Source organism: Lissotriton helveticus, chromosome 4_2 (genome assembly GCF_964261635.1).
Source record: "Lissotriton helveticus chromosome 4_2, aLisHel1.1, whole genome shotgun sequence".
NCBI lineage: Eukaryota > Metazoa > Chordata > Amphibia > Caudata > Salamandridae > Lissotriton > Lissotriton helveticus.
The window spans coordinates 55801015-55828983 of record NC_136064.1 but is presented as its reverse complement, the minus strand read 5'-3'; positions in this window follow the sequence as shown (position 1 = coordinate 55828983).

Below are 27969 nucleotides of genomic sequence, written 5' to 3'. Positions count from 1 at the left end.
GCATCGCGAACACTTTACTACATTGACCAGAGTCCTTAGGGGCGACACCGCCGGTGTGTGAGTAGTGTGCGACCCCACCCCCATTTGTAACTTTAAAGCTCCCTTGAGCAGCGGGCTGACGAGCCTGGGATCCCGTACCTACGCGCCTGAGTGGTACAATACCTGGCAGATATTGGCAGCCATCGGCAACCCCAGTACACGGCCTATCCCTGCTGATGAGGGGTAATACCCCGAAACACGTGTCCAGGGATGGCGAAGACAGCGAAGATAGCAGAAGATCGAAAGATGATGCATCGCGAACACTTTACTACATTGACCAGAGTCCTTAGGGGCGACACCGCCGGTGTGTGAGTAGTGTGCGACCCCACCCCCATTTGTAACTTTAAAGCTCCCTTGAGCAGCGGGCTGACGAGCCTGGGATCCCGCACCTACGCGCCTGAGTGGTACTATACCTGGCAGATATTGGCAGCCATCGGCAACCCCAGTACACGGCCTATCCCTGCTGATGAGGGGTAATACCCCGAAACACGTGTCCAGGGATGGCGAAGACAGCGAAGATAGCAGAAGATCGAAAGATGATGCATCGCGAACACTTTACTACATTGACCAGAGTCCTTAGGGGCGACACCGCCGGTGTGTGAGTAGTGTGCGACCCCACCCCCATTTGTAACTTTAAAGCTCCCTTGAGCAGCGGGCTGACGAGCCTGGGATCCCGGACCTACGCGCCTGAGTGGCACTATACCTGGCAGATATTGGCAGCCATCGGCAACCCCAGTACACGGCCTATCCCTCTGATGAGGGGTAATACCCCGAAACACGTGTCCAGGGATGGCGAAGACAGCGAAGATAGCAGAAGATCGAAAGATGATGCATCGGGAACACTTTACTACATTGACCAGAGTCCTTAGGGGCGACACCGCCGGTGTGTGAGTAGTGTGCGACTCCACCCCCATTTGTAACTTTAAAGCTCCCTTGAGCAGCGGGCTGACGAGCCTGGGATCCCGCACCTACGCGCCTGAGTGGTACTATACCTGGCAGATATTGGCAGCCATCGGCAACCCCAGTACACGGCCTATCCCTGCTGATGAGGGGTAATACCCCGAAACACGTGTCCAGGGATGGCGAAGACAGCGAAGATAGCAGAAGATCGAAAGATGATGCATCGCGAACACTTTACTACATTGACCAGAGTCCTTAGGGGCGACACCGCCGGTGTGTGAGTAGTGTGCGACCCCACCCCCATTTGTAACTTTAAAGCTCCCTTGAGCAGCGGGCTGACGAGCCTCGGATCCCGCACCTACGCGCCTGAGTGGTACTATACCTGGCAGATATTGGCAGCCATCGGCAACCCCAGTACACGGCCTATCCCTGCTGATGAGGGGTAATACCCCGAAACACGTGTCCAGGGATGGCGAAGACAGCGAAGATAGCAGAAGATCGAAAGATGATGCATCGCGAACACTTTACTACATTGACCAGAGTCCTTAGGGGCGACACCGCCGGTGTGTGAGTAGTGTGCGACCCCACCCCCATTTGTAACTTTAAAGCTCCCTTGAGCAGCGGGCTGACGAGCCTGGGATCCCGCACCTACGCGCCTGAGTGGTACTATACCTGGTAGATATTGGCAGCCATCGGCAACCCCAGTACACGGCCTATCCCTCTGATGAGGGGTAATACCCCGAAACACGTGTCCAGGGATGGCGAAGACAGCGAAGATAGCAGAAGATCGAAAGATGATGCATCGCGAACACTTTACTACATTGACCAGAGTCCTTAGGGGCGACACCGCCGGTGTGTGAGTAGTGTGCGACCCCACCCCCATTTGTAACTTTAAAGCTCCCTTGAGCAGCGGGCTGACGAGCCTGGGATCCCGTACCTACGCACCTGAGTGGTACTATACCTGGCAGATATTGGCAGCCATCGGCAACCCCAGTACACGGCCTATCCCTGCTGATGAGGGGTAATACCCCGAAACACGTGTCCAGGGATGGCGAAGACAGCGAAGATAGCAGAAGATCGAAAGATGATGCATCGCGAACACTTTACTACATTGACCAGAGTCCTTAGGGGCGACACCGCCGGTGTGTGAGTAGTGTGCGACCCCACCCCCATTTGTAACTTTAAAGCTCCCTTGAGCAGCGGGCTGACGAGCCTGGGATCCCGCACCTACGCGCCTGTGTGGTACTATACCTGGCAGATATTGGCAGCCATCGGCAACCCCAGTACATGGCCTATCCCTGCTGATGAGGGGTAATACCCCGAAACACGTGTCCAGGGATGGCGAAGACAGCGAAGATAGCAGAAGATCGAAAGATGATGCATCGCGAACACTTTACTACATTGACCAGAGTCCTTAGGGGCGACACCGCCGGTGTGTGAGTAGTGTGCGACCCCACCCCCATTTGTAACTTTAAAGCTCCCTTGAGCAGCGGGCTGACGAGCCTGGGATCCCGCACCTACGCGCCTGAGTGGTACTATACCTGGCAGATATTGGCAGCCATCGGCAACCCCAGTACACGGCCTATCCCTGCTGATGAGGGGTAATACCCCGAAACACGTGTCCAGGGATGGCGAAGACAGCGAAGATAGCAGAAGATCGAAAGATGATGCATCGCGAACACTTTACTACATTGACCAGAGTCCTTAGGGGCGACACCGCCGGTGTGTGAGTAGTGTGCGACCCCACCCCCATTTGTAACTTTAAAGCTCCCTTGAGCAGCGGGCTGACGAGCCCGGGATCCCGCACCTACGCGCCTGAGTGGTACTATACCTGGCAGATATTGGCAGCCATCGGCAACCCCAGTACATGGCCTATCCCTCTGATGAGGGGTAATACCCCGAAACACGTGTCCAGGGATGGCGAAGACAGCGAAGATAGCAGAAGATCGAAAGATGATGCATCGCGAACACTTTACTACATTGACCAGAGTCCTTAGGGGCGACACCGCCGGTGTGTGAGTAGTGTGCGACTCCACCGCCATTTGTAACTTTAAAGCTCCCTTGAGCAGCGGGCTGACGAGCCTGGGATCCCGCACCTACGCGCCTGAGTGGTACTATACCTGGCAGATATTGGCAGCCATCGGCAACCCCAGTACACGGCCTATCCCTGCTGATGAGGGGTAATACCCCGAAACACGTGTCCAGGGATGGTGAAGACAGCGAAGATAGCAGAAGATCGAAAGATGATGCATCGCGAACACTTTATTACATTGACCAGAGTCCTTAGGGGCGACACCGCCGGTGTGTGAGTAGTGTGCGACCCCACCCCCATTTGTAACTTTAAAGCTCCCTTGAGCAGCGGGCTGACGAGCCTGGGATCCCGCACCTACGCGCCTGAGTGGTACTATACCTGGCAGATATTGGCAGCCATCGGCAACCCCAGTACACAGCCTATCCCTGCTGATGAGGGGTAATACCCCGAAACACGTGTCCAGGGATGGCGAAGACAGCGAAGATAGCAGAAGATCGAAAGATGATGCATCGCGAACACTTTACTACATTGACCAGAGTCCTTAGGGGCGACACCGCCGGTGTGTGAGTAGTGTGCGACCCCACCCCCATTTGAAACTTTTATTGCCTTCTCATAATAAAAATCATTTCATTAATAGTATTAGAATTACGAAACATTTTCAATTTTTGCTTCCCAAGTGTTTTAGTGGAAGAGTATGGTGCATCAATTCTTCCCTAAAACTGAATGAGTTTTTAATTTCCTTGTAAGTACAAAAGTGGCATAACATCAAAATGTTTACCATAGTAGTGTAAAATGGTAGCCTTCTTAGAATGGGGTTTTAACCCCTTGCATGCTGCCGTCGGTAACTTTGGTGCCATTAAATGCTTTCTTTAAGAGCTGGGAATGAAGCTATCTAAATGAAACTCTTCATAAGTTAAGGTTTTCAAAAGGCAGTAGCCAAGTCACAGGAGCAGATGTAGTCACTGGCTTCAGTAGGTGAGACAGACTCATTAAAGGCACCAATAGCACGGGGTAAGCTTCAAGCTGCAGTCTGTAAGCCATCAGGGGTGATCACCTTTAAAGCAACATACGCACATCTCAGCATAGTATCAACTCAACGTGACATAAATTCCACAAGACTCAACTTCATCTTGAGTAGGCTGAGGCTCCATTTTCTCTGTTTTTACAGCATCATTAACATTTCTGCCTTTGACTCAGCTGTCATCTGTCCTTATCTTTCCAAGAACCTATAAAAGTGCCAAGTCACTGGCATTGATAAGATCACCTGATGCAACATTAGTCTGGGACAAGTGCCTTGTTATCTCTGTTTCAAGGTCAGACAAGAACAATAAAACAGTGCAGTTTGAATTGACATGTTTTTACCTCATTTGTTTAGAAGACTGCACCTAAGACTAGTATCTTAATGCACATAGGTTATATTAGACATTCATACGGTTAGGTCAGGAATTTTCATCCCATATAAGATATAGTATTTAAGGCTGTCACTTGATCACTTGCCAGAAGATGTTATTTGCCGCAGATTATTGTGCAAGATACAGCCACGATCTTGACTGCCAGATTGCAGAGATGCTGCCTGTTATACCTGCTGCTCAGCCAGTGTGACTGTGGTGTGGAATGTTGGTGTGTGATGATGCTGTAGAATGTTGGAAGAGTGAGGAAGGCTGGTCCTGGTGGGGCTCTTCATAACATCTTACTTGATAAATCAACTTACTTAGTCTACCTTGGAACTGGCCATCGTTTATTGCTACATATTTTGGCGACAATGTGGTGAAGAAAAACTTATGTGAGGAAGCTGAACCAGAGAGAAACTGATAACCCAGAGAGAAACAGAGAAACAAGGAAGAGTGTCAAGAGAACTGCTGGGAAATAATGATGAAGTGCACAAGAAAGATTTGCAAACGCCCTGTGCCCCACTAGTGTCTTCATCATCTGGACAGCCCAGGGAGTTAATCAGTTTCTATTCATAGCCAGCCATGATAATGCGCATGAAGTTGTGTTGTAGCACATGGTGGCTTTAAGTTGAAGAATGGACTCCAGCAGTTCAAGACTTTCGAGGAAGAATTTACCCCAGTAGTGCAAGACATTCCAAGAAGGGGGCAATTTTAATTGTACACTTTGGCGATTTACACCGCTCGTGAATTACGTCTTATTACTGTTTTGCAGTTTGTTCAAAATAGGCCCTTGCCGGCAAGGTGGTGCAGCATTTGATTGGGCCAAGTAAAGTTGACCGTTACCGGCATGTGACATTTGAACAGGCAGCGAGGCATAGCAGTTATTTTCCTACCTCGAGCTTGAGTCACGCGGTGGTGCTAAGTGATGACAGGCAGCACTCCTCCAATGCTGTCCAGGGACCTGGAGCTGCTGTCGGACGTTTGGCGCACGCACGCGCTTAGAGCCATCCTACGCTCTTTATGCCTGTGTGCCTCCTTCATCTTGTACTGGCAGTAAAAGCAGTGGTGGTATCCTGACTGTGTTCCTGGTTGTTTTCCGGTGTAGGAAGGTGGCTACCTGACTATGGTTACCCCAGATTTTTTGCCTAGTGTTTAGCTGGTTTTTGACTTAGTTGACCTGGTTCCCTGCTAATCAGGGCCCCAGGCCATCTGCTCTCTCTGTAAAATGGATTCCATGTACCCTAGGTACATACCACCATTGGAAATGGACTCCTTGTCAGCCCCTGTATAATGCACTATAGGTGCCCAGGGCATAGGAGCCACCAAGGCCTACCAGGGGCTGCAGCATATCTTTTGCCACCCCTGGCTGGTTCTTAAATTGACACAACTGGCTGATCACTCAGCTGGGGTAAGGTGGTGTAATCACCCCTTACTTAGATATAGTATACCTATATCTAAACCTATATCTGGACACATATAAACCTGTGAGCCACTCCTATGGAAGGCCTCATCAATCCTGGAGGCAGAGTGCGTGGTTTAATGTGAGATGGAGCTCTAGCATGAGCTGAGCCTGTCTGCAGCTGTTGGGAACAACTCCCTAAGCTGTTTCAGGATAATGCCATACCATATACTCTTAAGTGCCTTATAATCCTCGCGGTTATATAGCAACTCTGGTTTGGCTTTATCAAAACATGTCGTGTAAGGTGTCATACGATTTGGAATACTATCCCCTCGCCAGTTCTGGCAACGGGGATAGCATTCCACCCCTCTAGAGGGGTAAGACATGTTACTTTACTTAAATGCGGTTAATTTCTAAAAGGACCTTAGATCCACAAAATGGATGCCTCTGCCACAGACAAGAGACTGACCCCCTGAAGCTGACCGAAACTCAGCCAAAGGGGCCTGGACAAAGGGTTTCCTGTCGCAGGGGGGTGTTACAACCCCCCCAGACAGGAGATAGTGGATTGTAGCAGGGAGGTTTGAAAGAAACCAGACACTGCTTGGGGCGCACAAGGCTGCCCCTTGCATAATCCGGCCAAACCGGTTCTGGGGCACTCCAGCCCTCGTGCCAGGGCGGCCTGGATCAAAGGAAGGGGGTGTATCCACCCACTTCCTGGGTCCCACCCATAGGAGGGGACCTAGCAGGTAATCCAGCCCCCAAAATTAGTATAAGACTGGGAGCAGTGCCAATGCACTTCAGATTATCCTGATGAAACATAAGAAACGAAACTCTGGACCCTTCGACATCCTACTCGACGTAGAAGCCCGAAGAATCTCCCTTGTGGTCATGGAGTGACCACCCTGTGCAAACAGGCACCATCCAGCCATCGACGTCTGCTTTGTTGCAGTTCCCGCCGGAACTCGAGCGACAGAGATCGACGAGATCAAGCTTGCCTGCCTTCTAGCAGCCCGATCCACAGTCCCTGCAGAGCTGAGACCCGTGGAGGCGACCGGAAGCGTGGGGCACGCCATCTTGAATTGACCACGAGACGCTGACCGTGCAGCCCACGAGTGACCCTTGAAGCTGTACACCGGGGTTTGAGAAGCCCCAACCCTGAGCCACTCTTGCACCGAAGTTCAGCCCTCCACACTCGACGAGTGCTGCGTGGGGCCCTTCTGCTCCATTTGGCTCAACGCGTTGGTCCGGTCACTTGCCAGCCGGCTTGTGGCCCCTGTACCGACGAAACGTGAAATTCGACCTGCGATTCTGGTTGCTCCAGATCTGCACCAGCTCCCCTGAAAAGGAGCCGTCCACCCTTGGACTCCACCGGACACTTCTCTTTCACCCCGCCTGCAGCCCTTTCAGCTTCAAGCACCAAGAGCCTGCGTGACGAAACCCGACTCAACTTCGACCCTGTGCACCCGCTTCCTGTGGGTGAGGTAACATTGCAACGCCGGTGTTCCCACACTGGTACATACCTCTAGGGTCTGTGTCTTAAGTTTTGTTCCTCTAGGTTCAGCGGAAGTGTCCTTAAACTTTAACTTTACAACTTTTACGCACCATTGGTTAACATTGGTGCATGCGTGCGCTTTCTGCACTGCTCCCGAATCCCGCGGGCTTTTCCCGACTTCAGCATTGCTTGTCCCGACTGCTCCCAGCGATTCCCTAGGCCCTAGGCCTAACCACTGTTCGATTGGTATCTCTTATACCACTTGTTTAGTATATGGTTTGAGTGGCCCCCCGCCCTCATCCATATTTGTGCAACTTTATGTGTTTAAACTGTGCTTTTGATTTAACGCTTGTGCCCCTTTATTCATAAAGAATACTGGGGATTGTTTTTAGTAATAAATACATATATTTTTATAACATATACTTGTGTGGTGTCCTTTCATTTGATATTACAGGATTGTATGTGGTAAAACAGCTCGCTTAACACGACCTCTTAAGTTAAGCCTTTAGACTGCTTAGTCCATGCTACCCCTAGGATAGCTTGTCTAATAAGGTTGACTTACAACCAGACACCATAAGGGTTGTTTGGACTGATACAGGGTGGTTCCAGAATTGGAAACATCATATATCAGGCCAACTTCTCCCATCCGGCTTTCATCTTAGGCGCTAAAAAAGTGGATATGTAGAAACTGGTGAGGCGTATGGAATTCCGGTGAGCGTCCCTCATCATCGGCTTTTTTCGCTGCGTCATCCAGTTTGGGTTATTTACTTGATCTGCGATCTTGTTTGTGGTTTCTGCACCCTTTAACGACTAGTAATAATAACTTGCTTGGTTGCATTACCCACGCTGACTTTGTGGGAAAGTTGGGAAAACGACTTTGCTCAGAGGCGATAACGTTGTCTGCTCTACTTATACATGGAAGATCCTGGTTCCTGGTGTCTACCATTTTAATCCATGGAATAAGAATGAGTTTGAGTTCAAAGAGCAGCAAATGTTCTGACATTAGAGATGCAAGTAATATATTTCAACATATATGCAACACAGTGGTAATGACTTCCTATACTGCAGAATCATGATGTCAGCAGCCATCAGTTCGAGAAAATCTCTTGTGTTTTGCTGTGTGGTATAACGTGTAGGTTCTAGGAGGCAGTGATGTGAGATGTGTGCTCTCTGCTCACTGGTGATCTAGAGAGTTATTGAGGGATACTCTTCTACGCTATGACACTTTATGTCTGTGGTTCATTGCTCATTAATAGTGTGTTGTGTACCCATACTGTATTTCTTCCACAGTGTTGTTTCTGGTGTGTGACGTGTATGTTTTTGGGCCTAGTTGTGAGTGTTCTGAAGTGTGAGTCCTATGGTCCTTAGGTAAACCGTGGTCTGGTTATGAATGGTGAGTGGTGTTTTTTAAGTTTGTTCTTACATCCTTCCTACGGGGAAAGGGTGAAGGGCAGAGTTGATGCCAAATGAATGTGTTTGAAGTTTGTTGTTCCACTCTTCCTATGGGGTAAGGGGGAAGGGTAGGATTAAGCCAACTCTTGAGTGTTGGAAGATTTGATGTTTGAGTGAAATTGTATTCCACCTATACTGGCGGTTACAGACGCGGGGCAGTATTATTCCAACTCTTGAGTGTTTGAATATTTGATGTGTGAGTGAAATTTTATTCCACCCTTACTATTGGTTAAAGGTGGAGGGCAGGGTTAAAGCCAAACGACTTGTGTATGCGATTTTGTTCCACCCAACTATGGGTTAGGGTGAAGGGCAGGGTGTAAGCCAATTGCCGTTGTGCTTGTAGTGTTGTCCCACCCCTAATATGGTTAGGATGAGGGGCATTATTTAAGACAAGGTGGTCCACCTTTGCTGGTGTGGTGTTATTTTGCTATAGGCTGTACACTACTGCGTTCCTGTGGCTGGTTCCCTGCTTGCTGATTTCATGTCAGTCTGGCCAGCTGGCATGTTTGTGACATTTTGGGATCTGATCGAGGTAGTGCTGTGGTAGAGTGTGTATGTCGTTTTCTGGTTAGAAAGGGAGACGATTAGTGTATTATTATTTGCTGGGGTTACATTCATGGCCTGTTGCAATTACTATGTTGCTTATTCAGTTATGCATAATGCATGCAATGTTTTCCACCTGTTATCTTCATGTATCTGTATTGCTTCTATTGCTAAATGGTAAAAACCATGCAAGAGTCTAATGTTATTCTGTGAAAAGAAGGGAGATGTGTTCTACCTGTTCTCAGCCAGTGTGACTGTGGTGTGGAATGTTGGTGAGTGATGATGCTGTGGAATGTTGGATGAGTGAGGGAGTCAGTTGGAGGATTGGCTGAGCAGCAGGAAGGCTTGGTCTGGTGAGGCTCTTAATAACATCTTACTTAACCCCATGTGTGCTGGTGACGGAACCACTCCAAGGGGTCAATTAATCAACTTACTACCTTGGAACTGGGCATCGTTTATTACTACACTGCCACATTGAGCTTTAAGCTGATACAGAGCCAAGTCTGGGAGGAGAGGAGCTGATGCGGTGTGTTTTCCTTTCACAAGGAACACTGCCTCCTCAACTTCTGATAACTACAGGGTTTTGCTGTAATGGGGTATCAGTGCATAGTTTCCCCCTATGAAACTCTATAAGTAGGTTATGCTATTCCATGCTGTCCTAATGTGGCACGTAGAAGTAGGTTTTAGGGTGTTAAGCTAGTAGATGACATGTTAACCGTGGTAGAAATGTTCATTTTGATTCCTGATGGTTGCAATATGTATTGGTGCTGTTTTAATAATTCTGTGTGCTTATTTCAGATGTGCTAATCAACAGGATGAGACTGTATAAGTAAATGCTTGTTAGTTAAAGTGCCTTTTACTTAGCGCACGATATTGTAAAGAACAACATTTGCCTTTCAAACTACGACAGCATCCCGGGAGTCCAGTTTAGGGACTTTTAATAACCCAAAAGCATTGGCACCACTTCAGCCATGTATTGGCTGTGGTTCTGCAGGGCTTCAATAACCTGTCTTTCGCATTCATTCGTTGGTGCCTTGAATTAAGTTCCCGCGTATCATTGTTGATGGGTGCGCAAACCTTGTAGAGCTAAGCCAGAGTCTTAGTTTAAGCAACAAATGGTGGCTATTTTGTGCCCATTGTTCCTAGCACTCACTTGAAAGACTCATGCCTAAATTATCTGTAATCCTCTGTATAGTAAGGCCTTTTATTTCCCTTCACAATCTTTGCTTAACAAGTTCAATCTCAACCTTTGAAACTAATTGCCTAGAAGACATTCACTTGGAATAAACATTTTGAATTTCATCCAACCCAAGCATCCGATATAGAAATGCTTATCGCCCCACTCAGAAATCCCACGGAAATCTATTAGAGCAGTGATCCTAGATGCCTAAATCAATCTAATGCTGACAAGGAAGATCTTGGTGTGATTGGGATACTGATAAATCGTCCAAGCATTATCAGCTTCTCTCTTACACAGCAGTAGCCAGAGGCTTTTGCCCTTTATGCCAATTCTTTTAACATAGGACAATAAAGCATGCAGTTGGTTTTGCCTTTAACAGTACTTAAACATTCACTCCAGCCATTTTTCTTCCTTCCACTGGCCTATGTTGTTAACGTTGATATCACAGCAAAAACACAAGGGCCTCTTAAATTTGCTGATGGTAGTTCATGGCATGGTAGTTCATGGCATCTCCCTGGATTACTTACCCAAATATGCTGGATTTATGATCCACCCATCAAAACGTGCAGTTCATACAAAAATTAAGGGTGTAGCTTCAGGTAGGGTGATTGGGGTGTGACACACGCCCCCCCCCTACCCCCCAATTAAATGCATTCTTGGCATGGTAGTTGGGTCAGGGGGCCCTGAGTCAGATCTGCAATGTTTCTGTTGGTTTTTCTTCTTATTCTCATTTCACTTAGAGGTTTTAACTTATTCATTTCTTGGATCAGGATCTTAAATATATATGGTGACTGATTTACCAAAATGTTGTAAATTTGCAACATGGAACTATATAATTGTAATATTTTTAGGAATTCACAAACTTTTGCAAGACTAGACTTGGAAAGTTGTGCCACTCTCAGGGTTCCAGACATATTATTGGCAATCAGATGCTCAAAAGTTGATGGGATGACTGGTTGGAAATAGTCTAGCGACTGGCATTTGCTTGTGGTAGTATTCTACCTAGGCCTGGGTGACATTTTATAATAATAATTGAGGTAATTTTGTGTTACTCTTGTTACACATAATTCCAAACATTACCCTATTATGGTACGTCAGGTAAATATGCGCATTTCATTGCTCAAATTTACAGTGAATGGCGCAATTCACAATACAAATGTACAACAAAAGCACAGGAACAGTGCACTTGTTTAAATGCATCCTCACCCCAACAATTTACTTGAGAATGTATAAATTATAGCACAAAATTATGAACTTTCATTTGGTGTAATTCTACGTATTATGTGAAAGCAAATTCTGCAAATTCCACACACCCCTAATTCCAACCTATGTTTTTGCCCACTAAATCACTTTAGACAGACACAAAGCTGTTACAAAACAATACTGACCCTGTTCCTCATGTGAACAGTCCATTCAAAACCATGGTCATCTCACTCCACCCTGAGGCCCTTCGCTTTTTTAGTTGGGAAACTTGGGACTTACACCCCCAAATATCACTGACTAAGTTACGCCTCTGACCAAAACCAACTTGTACAGTCTCCAGATCCTGGTCACTGTGCCTTCTAGGGTTCAATCATGGCCAACTGAGGTCATGCAACGAGTTCAAAGCTATTTGGAAACGTCATGTAATGTGACTGTAATAGAAGACTGATTAAGGAGAGGCAATGTTCCAAAAACTGTGCTTAAGTCTACTGTGTCACTTGTCTTTATTTTAAATGTTGGGGTGTTTCACTGTCTAACCATCACAAAATGGCATTTTGTTCAGTACCTCCATCGCTGCATTTGTTTGCATTAAGCATCCTTCATGTCTTATGATGTACCCCCATAGTCCTTTTGCTGCTCCTGCAAATAAATAAATGAATCAGCAAGATCCCCTGGATACATCTTTCATGGCTTGTATTCCCACCTAAACCATGTAATGTAAAATAAAAGCATTGTTCTTTGTGTCAACCTTATACAGTCTATGCAGGAAGTGAAGATACCTGGTTGACTGGCGCACTGAGTGCCCATAAATTGAAGAAAGTAAAGCAACCTGACTCTTGGCCCAGGCAGTCAACATCATAAGATTATTGTCAGAGGGTTACAGTTAACGCTGTTGCTTTCCTTTTTTTTACACACAATTGTATTGTTTTTTTAATGAACCACACATACCAAGAATGACATACATATATATTTTGAATATAAAAGAATTCCAAGATGTAGGAAAGTAGGGTCTGCTTCTTATGGTTACCCCCACTTTTTGCTTGATGTTACACTGTTTTTGACTAGTCTGACTGTGATCCTGCTAATCAGGACTCCAGTCTATCTGCTTTCTCCTTAAAATGTTAGGAATGCACTAAGGTACCCTTCAGATTGGATACTGGAGTACCCTTGTCAGTCCCTAGTCTATGGTACACATGTACCCAGGGCATAGGTACCCCAGAGGCCTCCCATGGGCTGAAGCATTTATTATGCCACCCATGAGAGGCCATGCAAAATGTAACTACAGGCCTGCAATTGCATCCTGTGTAAGCTGGTGCTTGCACCACTTACTTTAGATATAGGTATACTATATCTATAGGTCACTACCGTTAAAACCTGTGTCACCCCTACAGCTGGCCTTGACAATCTTGAAGGCTGGATGCTGGGTTTTATGTGAGAGGGTACCCCTGCATGAGCAGAGCCCCTCTGCAGCCTTTGGAGACCATTCTCCCGCGTTGTCGGTGACACAGCCAGACATATAGGTAGAGGTGCATTATATGTTCCCGTAAAATGCTTTCTCGAAAACGGCTTCAACAAAACATGTTGTGTTTGGTATAAAACACCTTGGAATCATATCTCCACACTGGTAACCGATGTGAGAGGTATGTTTCCACCCTTCTGATGCCAGCTTCGTGGGGTCACTGGTCTTTCCAGTACCAGCCTTCTCGACCCGGGCACCACAACAAAGTTTCTGCCGACAAGAGACACATTTCTTCCCTCCTGCTGCTGAGCCAAGCTCGAGCAGGGGCAAGCAGGACAGTAGGCATCCTGTCACAGGAAGGTGTGACCACCTTCCAGACAGGATTTAGTGTATTAGGTCTGGGTTGGTGCACTTCCAAAGTGCCTGAAAGTCTGCATCTGGGGCACACTGGGTGTCCCTATGCATAGTCCAGTTCAAACCAGTCCTGTGAGCCATTAGCTTCGGCTCTGGAGTGAAACTGGACAAAGGACATGGGAGTATCCTCCTCACAGTCCTGACCCTCCCCTGGGAGGGTCCACTGAATCTGTTCAACCCTCTCTAGTGGGTATAAAAGGGATTACCTGGCTGTAGGACACTATATTCGACATAGACAAGATTCTGTACAAGAAACCACTGAACTTCGACCGTCTGGACACTGTGGACTTTGCTGGACTTCGACTGGGCCCGACTACGTCTTCCTCTCCGTCCAAAGCCTCGTCTGTGCCTATGAACAATGCAGGACCTGTGGAGCATCAAGGACATCTGAAGTATCTACCTTGGGGTGATGGAGTCAATCCCCTGCATTCACAGGCACCGTAATGCAACTGACTGGTCTGCTGATCCTGAGCTCCTGCGGACTCTGAAGGCTCCAGCAACATAGGAGGTGGGTTCCTATGTTCTGTGAGGTTGAGCTGCCCTCTCACCGAGTTTGAGGCCAGTATCCCTTGTGGGGACTGTATAGCCCAAACCCCTGTGCACCGTGTACTTTTGCAATTGCATATGCCTGTTGGCATTTCCCAACTAAGTGCATTGGGCTGTTGATATACCCAACCCCACCACATACTTTTTATAAAGGACTGTGGCCTCCTCACACACTGTGCCCTGCAAGCTGTGACGTTTTGAAACTGCTAGAGTTCCCCTCGCGATTTCTTTGGCCTTTGCGTCCATTTGAGGGACATCACCGATTTTCTTGGGCTCCCCTGGTTGCTCAAGGCCTTCACTGACTCCCCTTGCTGTTGAAAGTCTCCTGGTCTTTGCTTTGCCAGACCGTGACCGTCCTCGACCTTCTTTGTGGGTTGCCGCTGCCAATGCTTTTTGGTGCTTCTGTCAGATACTGACCCCTCAGCACTCGACATACTTTGAAGGACAGCTCTTATTCAGCTCCTGATCATCCTCGACATTTCCTGGTCCCTGTGGCTGCTGAGTCAACGTCTCCATCTTCACACCTGAAGCACCCATCATCGGTGGGAATTCATCTACTGAGCCCCTGGTCACTCCTGAGTGCCCCAGACTCTGTCCCCTATGCTTTCAGGTTTCTTTCTTCAAGAATCCACCTGTGGATTCCACTGGACACTTTTCTTCTTTCCAGCAGTGGCATTTCTTTGAAGACTACCATTGAGAACGACGACGGTTTCCGACACCACTTCGACCATATGCACCCAGCTTCCCTGGGATAGGTAATTCTGGTACTTCAGTATCCACGAGTTGGGTGACTCTCCAACCCCCTATGTTCTAATGGGTTTCTAATCCACTGGAAAGGGTCCTTAAACACTAAAACTGCAACCGCGACTTTCCCATTGAATTGTACGTACCACGCAATCGCATTCTCACACAGCACCTGTCCTCCGTGGGGTCCCTACTTGCTTACCTTGGGTGGTTCCTTGGGGTCCCAGCGATTCTACAACCTCTAGACATTGTCTTGACTTGAGTTGTGGTTCTTATAATACTATTTTAGTGTATGGTTTGGTCTCCCCCTGGAGCCCACTGTATATTAGTGCTACTTACGTTTGTTTCTGTGCTACAGTATTGTGTACTTTGTGTTTATCTGCTTGTAGCAGATACTGTGAGGTATTTAAGATGTGTTATAATAATAAATACATATTTGTATAGCTACTTTGTGGTTCTCCTTTCTTGTAACTAATACATTAAGGTTAGATTCTGGTAAAACAATTGCCTAACATTCCTTTAAGAAAAAAGCCTGAAGGCTGCTCTCCACAGCTACCACTTGGATAGCTTTCTAAGGTTATCTTCGACCTCTTAAATCCCCATAAGGGTTGTTTGGACTGGTGCAAGTTACCCACTTTAATAAGTGGATATCATATACCAGGCCAATTTCTCACACAAGAGGATTACAAATACTAAAATGTACCTACCTTGACCTCGATGAAAATCTCATAAAAAATTGGCAAGATGATACGAATGAAATATCCTTTAAACTAATGCGTACCTTGATATTACACGCAACAAGAAACCTGAAACTGATAATTGTTAAGATAAAGGAATTGGAGCAAGAACTTGAAAAACATGACTAACGAAATAATGATGGCAATTGAGCAAGTGGACAAATGAATATACAAGCATGAAGCCGACATTGGAAAAAAAAAGGCGAGATCGAATTGACTATCAGAATAGATGCATATATACATTTGCACGGGAATATGATGTGTTTAGAAATAGAGCCACGATAGATAAAACTCTGGAAATAAAAGAAGCCTCTGAGGCATTAATTGATTGCTCTGAAGTGAGTTTGGCCGATGAGGAATCAAATCAGAGTAATTGGATTTTTCTGGGGAACTTCTACTGGCCCGCAGACTGGTTGGGGGGGCGCACTTTATAGTTAGCTCAGGTAACTATAACTGCTGAATTTCACTGGTTTTGCATGAGTGAAAACTGAGCCTGTGACCTTTGTTTTTTTCAGTGTATTTCTATGGGTTTTTTAAAGTAGTAATGGTGTTTGCAGAGTGGTGGGGAAAGGGGGCGGGTCTCTGACCAGCTTTCAGGAATCCCGCCGTGTAGGATTTACAGAAAGTACCGGGAGGGCTTCTTGGCCACCAAGGTTCCTCAGCATCCAAATGGACTTCATTCCCCAACTACTGGTGCTTCACGAGACATGTTTGCAGAGTGGTGGAGAAAGGTGGTGTGGCCTCCGATCACCTCTCTGCAGTCCCACTGTGTGGGATTTACTGGAGGTAACAGGAGGTCTTGTTGGTCCCCAATGACCCTCAGCAGCCAAGGGAACTTCAGCCCCTAACCACCAGCATGCCAGGGGACACGCTTGAAGAGTGCTGCAGAAAGGGGGTGGGGTCGCTGGCATTGTGAGGGTAGCAGATTTCCTTATTTTTAATTATAAAGGAAGGGGGCCCTGCTGTCCCCCTTACCCTGCTCATCTTTGACCCCAGGGATCCCATCCTTGGGCCATCTACTTTTAGAATGGGGAGGAGGGACCACTTTTTTTTAATTAAAGGACAGGGGGGTGAGTCACCCCCCTTCCATGGGCTGATTTGTGCCCCTTAGACCCGATCCACCAGGGCCTGCCCTTTATTTTTTTTTAAAACCACCCTCCTGGGCTGATTTTGGCACCGGAGATTCAATCCCCTGCGGCCTGGCCTCACTATTGGGTGCCCAGGGCACCCAGTTGCTCACATTGGGGACCGCGGCGCTTGAAGGCCCCCCTGGTCCCTGCCGGATCCCCGCCTCCTGTGGTAGCCAGCATTGCTTTGACACAGAGGGAGCTGCTCTCTTTCTGTATCAAAGCTATTCTGTTTCCGCTTCTAGTAAAGAAGAGCATTTTCTGCTCTTGCTTACGAGAAGTGAAGCAGCGTTTGCTATGGCTTGAAGTGGCGGTGCCCCAGCTAAGCCATTGCAAACTGCAATGTCCTGGGCGTGGGCACCTCGGAACATTGCTAGAGCGGGCTCTGGGGTGGCGGTCCCCAGGGCCCTCTAGGGCTCCAGGAGGGGGGCCGCATGGCCCCCTCCATTACAGATTACAATCCCCGGGAGGTGGTAGGCCCTGGAGTCACGGGGGCCGTGCATCTCCCCTCCATTTCAGCGTACAAACGCCGGGTAGGTGGCGGTCCCTGGGGCTGTGTACCCCAGCATTAATTTTTTATTTAGCCCCAGGGAGGTGGTGATCCCAGGGCTGTGGACAGACTACGCAGCCCCCGCATTTATGACATGCTAGTGTCACAGGGAGGTGGCGATCCGGGGGGGGGGCTGTGTGCCCACATTAATAAACATTACTAGCCCCAGGGAGGTGGCGGCCCAAGGGGCTGCGCTGGGTCAGCGCCCCCTGCATTCTCACTAGCAAAGCCCCAGGGCGTCCGAGAGGCCCCCCTTTTTATTCATTAAAGAATACCCAGGGAGGTGAAGGCCTCCAGGGTGCGGAGGTGTCGTGCAGGCCCCATGCTCCCCTCTTCCTCATTATTAACATGCTCCTGGGATTTGGCCTATCCAGGGGCTTCTTTCAAAGGACGTTTTACTTGTGCGTCAGATTCGCAGATCCACCCACGATTGCAGCAACTTAAAAAAAATGCTTTTATCCCCTGGCGGTGTCCTTGTGAGATCTCCCACCATATATGGGGGGTCAGGGTATTACTTCCTTGCCACCTTTTTCTTTTTTGCATGTTTTTTTTATAGGACTGGCTTCAAGTCAAGTCTCAAAGCACGCTTTCTGGAACAACATCTAGTTTTTTTCCAAATTAGGTGTAATTCCGTTCAGTGGTTTGGACTGTAGGCGTGTTAAAGAAAATGAAAAATCCCCATATACATAACATGAGGAAAATGCATTTTGGGACCCCCTTTTTTCTCAGCCCTCACTTGACGGATCAGCCCAAAACTTTCAACACAGCAGCTGAACCTCAAAGAGGACGTTTTGCAAACTTTCGTGAAGATTCGTCAAGCGGTGACATAGTTATTGGCAAACCAATAAACGCTATTCCTATGAAGACTTTGGCCCTAACTACAGCTACCTACTGGCTAACGCCAGTATATCAGTATATATATTATATCACGGGAAGTTTGGATGGTTCCACAATAAATTTGACTGTAAGGTTGTGATAAAGAATTGATAGATCAATTACAATTCATTAAAAGCGCCAATCAAAACTGCATGGGCTTGAAACGGGCTCTGAAATTGGCATATACCCCTCATAGTTATAGGCAGGTTAGAAATTAACCAATCATATAGGTAGGCATGGTAAAGTATAGATGATTGTGCGAGCCTGGGATGGATCCATTTGAGGCCTTTGACCTGGCTAAGGACACTAGCAGCAGCATTTCCTGTAATGCTCTGAGTGGAGGTTTCACAATTTGCAACTGGGATCCTATTTTGTAATAATATCTCTGTTTAATGCTGCTTGCATACTACCTCCCATTTGGGTGCTGCAGAATTCTCCACTTCCGGAATTATGGACACTTTCTACTCTTTCACATGCAGTTGACTCCTTGCATAGAATCCTCAAGGTGGCACCCTCTATGTGGCTAACATTGCTTGGATGAGCGTTGACATTTCTGAGTGTAAGCCTGTCATGTGTTCTAAAAATGGAAAATATTTTCTTGCAGAGGGATTGATTGGCCTTATTATAGATGCAGATAAAATGCAAGTTTCATGTTATGAAAGCAGTTAAGAGGCTACCATATGTAAATATACACTAGAAAGCCAAATCACTTCCTTAATAGAACCTTAACTTCTCAGCCAGTAGGTTGTACTTATCAGCGGCTATACCAGGAAATGTAGACATGGCCGACATGCGTTAACAGAGAGGGTGTCAGCACTTGTCACCAAGAGCATATAGTAACAAATAACAAGGGGGTTCCATTGTTAAGGAATTCGCAAAAGGCAATGTGGATCAAATAATAATGATTAAACCTTATTAGGATTTTAAAGACCACTAAGCAAGGTGATTTCTAGATCTTACACTAAAATCCCTTTTAGAAAATATAGTGCAAAATTGTGCTTTGAAATTACATTGGGCGAGTTGTATTGGTCAAAACATGGTAAGCTGTAAATTCCGCTTAAAATCTACAATAACCATGTCTCTAGATGTAGCTAGCTCTAATTTGCTCCTTTAGGTTTTCTCTTTACTATTTTAGAAATGTCTCTTTTAGAAAGTTGGGATTTCTCTACGCTTATGACTCTTTGTGCTTTGCAACCTGACTCCAATCCACGTCTAGGCCTGGGTGACAGCTACACTTTGTGCCTACTTGCCAGACAGCCATTACACAGGAAGGGTTTGGTGCAACAGGGTCATATCTGCATAGCTGTACACACCCTTTTACTAAAATACAATCTAATGCTTACTATAGACTAGTCGGGGGAGACTACTGAGAGGCAAGTCTCATTTACGGGAAGAGGCACTGGAAGCCTAATTGATTACATAGCCGCCTCAGTGGAAATAGGAACCAACATTCTGTATTCAATTATTTCACATTGTAAAATGAGTGACCATAAACCACAGCCCTTTCCTTGCAATTGGAATTACCACCCAATGTTATTATGCAATTTTCACCTAGTACAGCTCCCGCTAAAAACCAGGGACTTAGACACAGGTGGGCAAAGATAGATATAGGAGAGCTATTGAGATACCTGGTGGGAAGTTGCAAGAGTGAAGGAGACATCTGGCTGGACTGTGATGCCTCCCCATCAAGTGTTTGAGAGCATTCACAGAAACATGCATGTGAACAGCTGAGCTGCTAACATGTACCTTACCCATTTGATCAAATAAGGCGAAGAGGTTTGATGGTCACTGCTCTAGAGCACACAGTCAGGTGAAGGAATCTTTGAAAGTCTCTCCTAGGGATGCAGAATATTTACATTCTTGTAGACATAATTACAAGGCTTGATAATAGGAAAGTGAGCCTAAGGTGGGTACCTTGGGAGCAGCTAAAAAGGGCTTGTGTGGAGAAAGACTCGAAAACATTTTGGAAGGTTGTTAACTCCCCCTATTTCGTTTGCGGCCATAATATAAGTACAGATATTTCTATTCAATCCTCAACTTGGTTGACACGCTTTATCTATGTATTTAATGACACCCACCATTTATGTAATGAGCAAATGTTCGATAATTTGAACCGGGATAGAGGGACAGGCCCTTATCAGTTAAACACCACACTAGATGTAGTCAACGTAGCGATAACCAGATGCCCAAACAATAAAGCTTAAGGGCCTGACAGGGTGCCAATAGATTAATTTAAGAATAACACTGAGTTGAGGGGACCCATATTGGTCAATACATTAAACAGCGCCATCATTTGTGGGCCCTTTAAGTCCTGGTCAAATGGCATCATAGTACCGATCTTCAAGAAGGGCGATAGATGGGACCCCAGGTGTTAACGTCTAATATCGCTTTTAGAGAGCACAGCGAAAATATTGGGCAGAATAATTCTGTAGCAGTTGGAGAACTGGGCAACCGATAATGAGATCTTGACTCTAGCTTTAGGAGGACATTGAGAATGATCGACCAATGCCTAAACCACTTTCTTATTTGTTGCAAGTATGTACAGGTCAAGAAGGGCCTACTATACCTCACCTTTATGGACCTAAGCACAGCGTTTGACAATATTGATTGAGGTGAGCTCTGGATCAAGCTGCTAGACTTGGGCGTGGAGGCGGGGTTGGTGCACATTTTATACAAATTGCAAGAGGAGGTGGGTGGATGTGTTAGGTATGGTCCTAATGGGGAGTGTACCCCCTTAATAAACTAGGTCAAAAAGAGAGGGGGGACCAGGAGCCTGTTACGGTCCAGTGTCCGTGCTCCAGAAGTCGACTATATAACAAGTAGGGACACTGTTCTAAGAGCAGGGAGTAAATTATCACCCACTCATCAAAAAGGGGAGAGAAGAGGTATGAAGAAAGGTTGTGGAAAAAGGGTGAAGAGAAGGAGAGAGAAAGAGAGGCAGATGTGCATCCCCAGTCTCAAGGAATGAGTCCAGAAAGGGAGGGTAAGGTTTTGCGTCTTTTGTTAGCCCTCACACTTCCCAAAGGGAGTCATGTTTCATCACTGGGTTTATGCTCCTCATCGGGCCGACGCTGCAATGCCCGATGGGACACCTATTGAAAGGGTCACTTTCACCGAGATCTTTTAAGAGAAAAGCCGTCAGGTGAGTGCGGGTATGTGGGATAGGAAATGGGGTAAAGGGAGTGAAGTACGTGCTGTGAAAATATGTAAAAATATTAAAATACCTCCGGGTATCCACTGGGAGAGTTTAATAGTGTGGTAACCTTGGTAAGTTAAAAAAACACCCAGGTTAGTGGGTTACTCTGGGGCTTAATGTGCCCAAGTAACTGCTAAAGGGTCGACATGTTTCACACCTTGAATGTCCACTGCTGGATCGGTGGCGTTTCTTCAGGACCTAGAGTGAAGAGAGGTAGTGCAGGTGCCCTGCTTCAGTTAACATATTTTGATAAGTCACCATCAAGATGTAGAAGTCATGGAATAGCACACGGATCACATTACAGTTGCTCATCTGTCTATTACCAGATGAATCAGTCCTAAGTGTCACATGTGTATTCCATATAGAAGTCACACATAGAATATAGGAATAGCATGACAACAATGTATGTCTACAAGCAGTGTCATGTCAGCACTATGCAATTATTAAATTTACAGTATGCAGATTGCAACACTTTTAATCGTTTGGCATGTAAACACAGCGTATTACACTGCCAATGAGAATAACTGCATATTACTTCAAGGACATGTGGCTTATTATACCACCAGGCCAGGTAGAATATAGTGTGCCCACAATAGTAGTGAAAACATTTGACTTGATACCTTTCGACAACACTGTTTACTGTTGTTTAATCCTGCTGATGTCCACATCTCACAAGGACAAGTCAGACTATCCCTCTCTGTTATATATCATCATTCACATATGGTCCAGCTTAGATGGCGTTGTGTTCTTCACCTGAATGTATCTGCCCTTTTCAGATGTCGGTTAAGCCACATTTCCAGATATCTGATTTATAGTTCTAAACCACAGATTTATTTGCCTACAAATATTGGTGCCCTTTGTAACAAACATCAATACCATTGGGTACCATAAACACTGCCTAAGACACATATTGTGGGCCAGATTCATTCCTCTTACAATAAAAGAATTAGGCACCTGGTGGAAATCTCTCACCAACGTGGCACGACATAGACTGTGTGACTACAAGAAAGAGTCGCTGACCCATCTGTGATGCTGTTGCCCAACATTGCATAACACCTGAGGCTGGCTATTGAAGCCAATTTTCTTACGTTAAGGAACATGCACAGTTGCAGAGGTCCAGTACTGGAAACTACATCGCACCAGGCAAGATTTGGAAAATTTATGCAGCAGGCACAGGCACTGCTAAATGACAGGCTACCTGAACTGTGCAACAGGAGGACTCGGCTTAGCACACCTACCTTGCCCAGCCCTAGGGACCAGGAATCACTGTACCTAGTCGCTAAATTTATTGACTGAAACTAAAGCGTATGAACTGCTCAAGCCTGAGCCCACTCCGCAAGTAAACACACAGTGCAGACAGACTGCATGAACACATGGACTGGGCACTTGCACTTCAAATCCACAGTGGCACGGCATACTTACAGATTTCAAAACTGTAAAGTGTGTATGTTCATGGCACACTTCTCTTTCACTTTTCCATTGTGATAGTCTTCTCCTACCAATGAAATGATTTCAAGTAATCACACAATAAATTCATTCATTCATTCACATTCCATTTACCATCCTCGTGGCAAGCACCAACAGCACAAGCACTCTTCTATTTGCTTTCAGCTACATGCTTAATTTTTGCAAAAAAATGTATACAAAATGTATTATAAACTTATCTTAAAAACGCAACAACTTTGAAGGAAACAAAACTAGGAGCAGGGAAGGGAAAGTGTCACACTGTTATTCACTTTGTGACCGCCCTACCGAAAAATAAACAAACTGTGAGGCTGCCACTTGTTTAAGCTTGAACCTTCACTCACCTTAGAGCATTCACTGTGTTGCAAAGTATGCTTATTTTTGCTCTTGAGCGTGCCTTTTAACGTACAACTTTTTAACAGAAGTCTCAATGTATCTATTAGTGCCAAGTTTTTGGTAACTTTCTTTTTAATACAAAATAAATCAATGTTCACCAAGTAGAGTGCAGGTTGTGCCCTGTGGCATTGACATGCCAGTGGTTGAACACGCCACACTGCAGGACCCACATGACACAAGCTAGTGGAAGCAACAAGAACATAATTCAGAAGTGAAGATAAACTTCATAGATAGAAAAAACACAGTTGGAGAGAAATACAATTGACAGCAATAAATGTTTCTACTACTCTAAGGTTGCCAATAAAGAGATATGGGCCATAAAATCATTACATTTTAAAGTCCAACCCATAAACATAGTGGTGCACCAACAAGGAATATAAGTACAAGAGTCCAATCAAAATGTTGACTGATCCATATCTTTTTTATTTTAGTTTCATGACAGTCATGAGATTTTGTAATTCCAAACATTACAGCCCAAAACAAAGCCAATACCTTTCGTCCACTGCTATAAACTTCTTCAGGGCTATGATATGACAAAACAAGTATACATGAATAGTAATAAACAATAAACATACACAATCAGAGCAACTAAACCCACAAAAAGTGCTCCTAAGCCTCACAACTATTTATATAACCATGAAAACGATTAAAACATGTTTAAAAAATGCACCACAAAATACAAAGCAAGCATGGTGTACATCATAATAATTCTACAATGTCATTTACATGAATTGTTTAACGAAATGTGCTTGACCCTGAACGCACAGCATGTTAGAAACCTCACAAGACTGAACACCAAAGCAATTCCTCAATATAAGATCACTTTTTCATTGGTATAAAATATAAATAGGGGACAGAGTACATACCATAGGTTAGAAGAACAACACTTTGTAAGTATCATATACTTATTTTTCAATCTCACATTAATTAGCAGAGATACAATGTGCAACAATACATGCCGTCCCCGGTAGCTTGTCTCCTTTCTGGTGAAGAATTGGCTTGGTAGTTTGGTCTGCCCTGTTCCCATGATGCACTGGGCCAGGGACAGACTAATTTGCATATAGCCAGGTTCTGAGCTGGGATGGGGCAGTGAGATAAATAACGGTGATGGATCAAGCCCTGATCTTTGGACTGGGTAAGAGTGGTCTGCTTAATTCAGACACTCTGTTCATCACCACCCCCTTTTCTGAATCGTTTTTGGCCACTATAGGTGTGGCAGGGTATACTCAGACATGAGTCCCTTTCTCACTGCTCCATCAGGATTCAAGCAAGCCGGGCCGAAGAGGCTGAAATGCCAGAAACCGGTCCCCGGTAGCTTGTCTCCTTTCTGGTGAAGAATTGGCTTGGTAGTTTGGTCTGCCCTGTTCCCATGATGCACTGGGCCAGGGACAGACTAATTTGCATATAGCCAGGTTCTGAGCTGGGATGGGGCAGTGAGATAAATAACGGTGATGGATCAAGCCCTGATCTTTGGACTGGGTAAGAGTGGTCTGCTTAATTCAGACACTCTGTTCATCACCACCCCCTTTTCTGAATCGTTTTTGGCCACTATAGGTGTGGCAGGGTATACTCAGACATGAGTCCCTTTCTCACTGCTCCATCAGGATTCAAGCAAGCCGGGCCGAAGAGGCTGAAATGCCAGAAACCGGTCCCCGGTAGCTTGTCTCCTTTCTGGTGAAGAATTGGCTTGGTAGTTTGGTCTGCCCTGTTCCCATGATGCACTGGGCCAGGGACAGACTAATTTGCATATAGCCAGGTTCTGAGCTGGGATGGGGCAGTGAGATAAATAACGGTGATGGATCAAGCCCTGATCTTTGGACTGGGTAAGAGTGGTCTGCTTAATTCAGACACTCTGTTCATCACCACCCCCTTTTCTGAATCGTTTTTGGCCACTATAGGTGTGGCAGGGTATACTCAGACATGAGTCCCTTTCTCACTGCTCCATAAGGATTCAAGCAAGCCGGGCCGAAGAGGCTGAAATGCCAGAAACCGGTCCCCGGTAGCTTGTCTCCTTTCTGGTGAAGAATTGGCTTGGTAGTTTGTTCTGCCCTGTTCCCATGATGCACTGGGCCAGGGACAGACTAATTTGCATATAGCCAGGTTCTGAGCTGGGATGGGGCAGTGAGATAAATAACGGTGATGGATCAAGCCCTGATCTTTGGACTGGGTAAGAGTGGTCTGCTTAATTCAGACACTCTGTTCATCACCACCCCCTTTTCTGAATCGTTTTTGGCCACTATAGGTGTGGCAGGGTATACTCAGACATGAGTCCCTTTCTCACTGCTCCATCAGGATTCAAGCAAGCCGGGCCGAAGAGGCTGAAATGCCAGAAACCGGTCCCCGGTAGCTTGTCTCCTTTCTGGTGAAGAATTGGCTTGGTAGTTTGGTCTGCCCTGTTCCCATGATGCACTGGGCCAGGGACAGACTAATTTGCATATAGCCAGGTTCTGAGCTGGGATGGGGCAGTGAGATAAATAACGGTGATGGATCAAGCCCTGATCTTTGGACTGGGTAAGAGTGGTCTGCTTAATTCAGACACTCTGTTCATCACCACCCCCTTTTCTGAATCGTTTTTGGCCACTATAGGTGTGGCAGGGTATACTCAGACATGAGTCCCTTTCTCACTGCTCCATCAGGATTCAAGCAAGCCGGGCCGAAGAGGCTGAAATGCCAGAAACCGGTCCCCGGTAGCTTGTCTCCTTTCTGGTGAAGAATTGGCTTGGTAGTTTGGTCTGCCCTGTTCCCATGATGCACTGGGCCAGGGACAGACTAATTTGCATATAGCCAGGTTCTGAGCTGGGATGGGGCAGTGAGATAAATAACGGTGATGGATCAAGCCCTGATCTTTGGACTGGGTAAGAGTGGTCTGCTTAATTCAGACACTCTGTTCATCACCACCCCCTTTACTGAATCGTTTTTGGCCACTATAGGTGTGGCAGGGTATACTCAGACATGAGTCCCTTTCTCACTGCTCCATCAGGATTCAAGCAAGCCGGGCCGAAGAGGCTGAAATGCCAGAAACCGGTCCCCGGTAGCTTGTCTCCTTTCTGGTGAAGAATTGGCTTGGTAGTTTGGTCTGCCCTGTTCCCATGATGCACTGGGCCAGAGACAGACTAATTTGCATATAGCCAGGTTCTGAGCTGGGATGGGGCAGTGAGATAAATAACGGTGATGGATCAAGCCCTGATCTTTGGACTGGGTAAGAGTGGTCTGCTTAATTCAGACACTCTGTTCATCACCACCCCCTTTTCTGAATCATCCCCATTTATGTAGCAAGTAGTACAATTGTTGAATATCATCAATATATGATCCCACAATTGTGGAAATTTCATCTGCTTTTAGGGTCTCAGTTATATTTCGAATACCTCTTCATTTATATTTCAGAAGGCACCTAATGGATGAAATGGTTCCTACTCGAATACACTGGATTTGTCGAAGGTGCAGCTTCAGCTAAATCAAATTAATGTTACTAGTGCTCATGGTAAAACCCCCTAAAAAACAACAATGATCATGGGTTACTAATAAAGTGATAAGGTCCATAAAATCATTATATTTTAACGTCCAACCCATAAACACACACTTGCAACATATTATGCAAATATTTTTAGCGAGCATCGTATTCTATTGTAACCACATTAGAGCTATTCCCCAAGCTGCCAAGTTGCAACATTGTATCGTACGTCTAAAAATTCATGTTCAAACAATTCCCTTTCAACAATCAAACTTGCAGCATGATTAACAGTGATTATTGGTTGAAATGTTGCAAGTGAGTACTCTGGAGTAACTTGGATTTTGTTAATTGTTGTTAGAATAATATGGGAGCGGATCACTGTGTGTTTAAGTGGTTGGACTTTAAAATGTAATGGTTTTATGACCATGTCTCTTTATTGGTAACCTAAGAGTAGAGTAGTAGAACATTTATTGCTGTCAATTGTATTTCTCTCCAACTGTGGTTTCCAAATAAAAACAGGGAGCAAGAGTGAACACATTTAGCAAAATACCTTTGGAATGACATGATGGGTCACTCCAAATTACATCCAAATGTACGAAATAACCACTAAACCTAAAGTCAATATTCAATGCACATTTAAAAAACACAAATATTTCCTTCATACCATTTTCATTGATTAGATTGTAGCACATGAACTCCTGCATGGTTGGCACACAATTTTATATAGTGCACAAATCACCCACGGAGGGTAATCCCAGTGATAAAGAATGTACAGTCAAGACACAGATCAGCAGCCTTAAAATAGAGCTGTTTTAAGAGATTTCATGAAACTGACAAAATCAGTGCGGACATACCTACTTGGCACCAGTAAAACGGTGCCAAGTAGGTAAAATGAATGAAATGAAAAATTATTATAAGCTACAACTCAGTAGCTGGTACTCCGTTCTGCGTGTGTTTGGAAACCAACAAACACTTTCTATTTGTATGACCTGATGGGTCCTGCAAATGTATTAGTATATTACTTTTAAAATGGCCATCAGGGCAAATAAATATGGATTAAAACATTATCGTCAATTGCTATTTTTTCCAACTTATTTTCATCCTCTTTGTGTTTCAATGATTATTTTCAGTGGGAAAAGCATGAGTGAGCTGCAAAAATGACCCCTTACTGACTTCAGAATGTGGCCTACTTTTGGGAAATACAAAGCTTTCTGGGTTCACCCATGGGTTAAACGCCTCTTTTGACCACACTCTACAATTAGGTAGAAACCAGACAAAATAGGAAACACATTGACTACCACTTATTGAAATGCAAACACTGCAATAAAAAATTGTTTTAATTTACAACTCTGTTTGTTCCAGAAAGCTGGAAGATAGT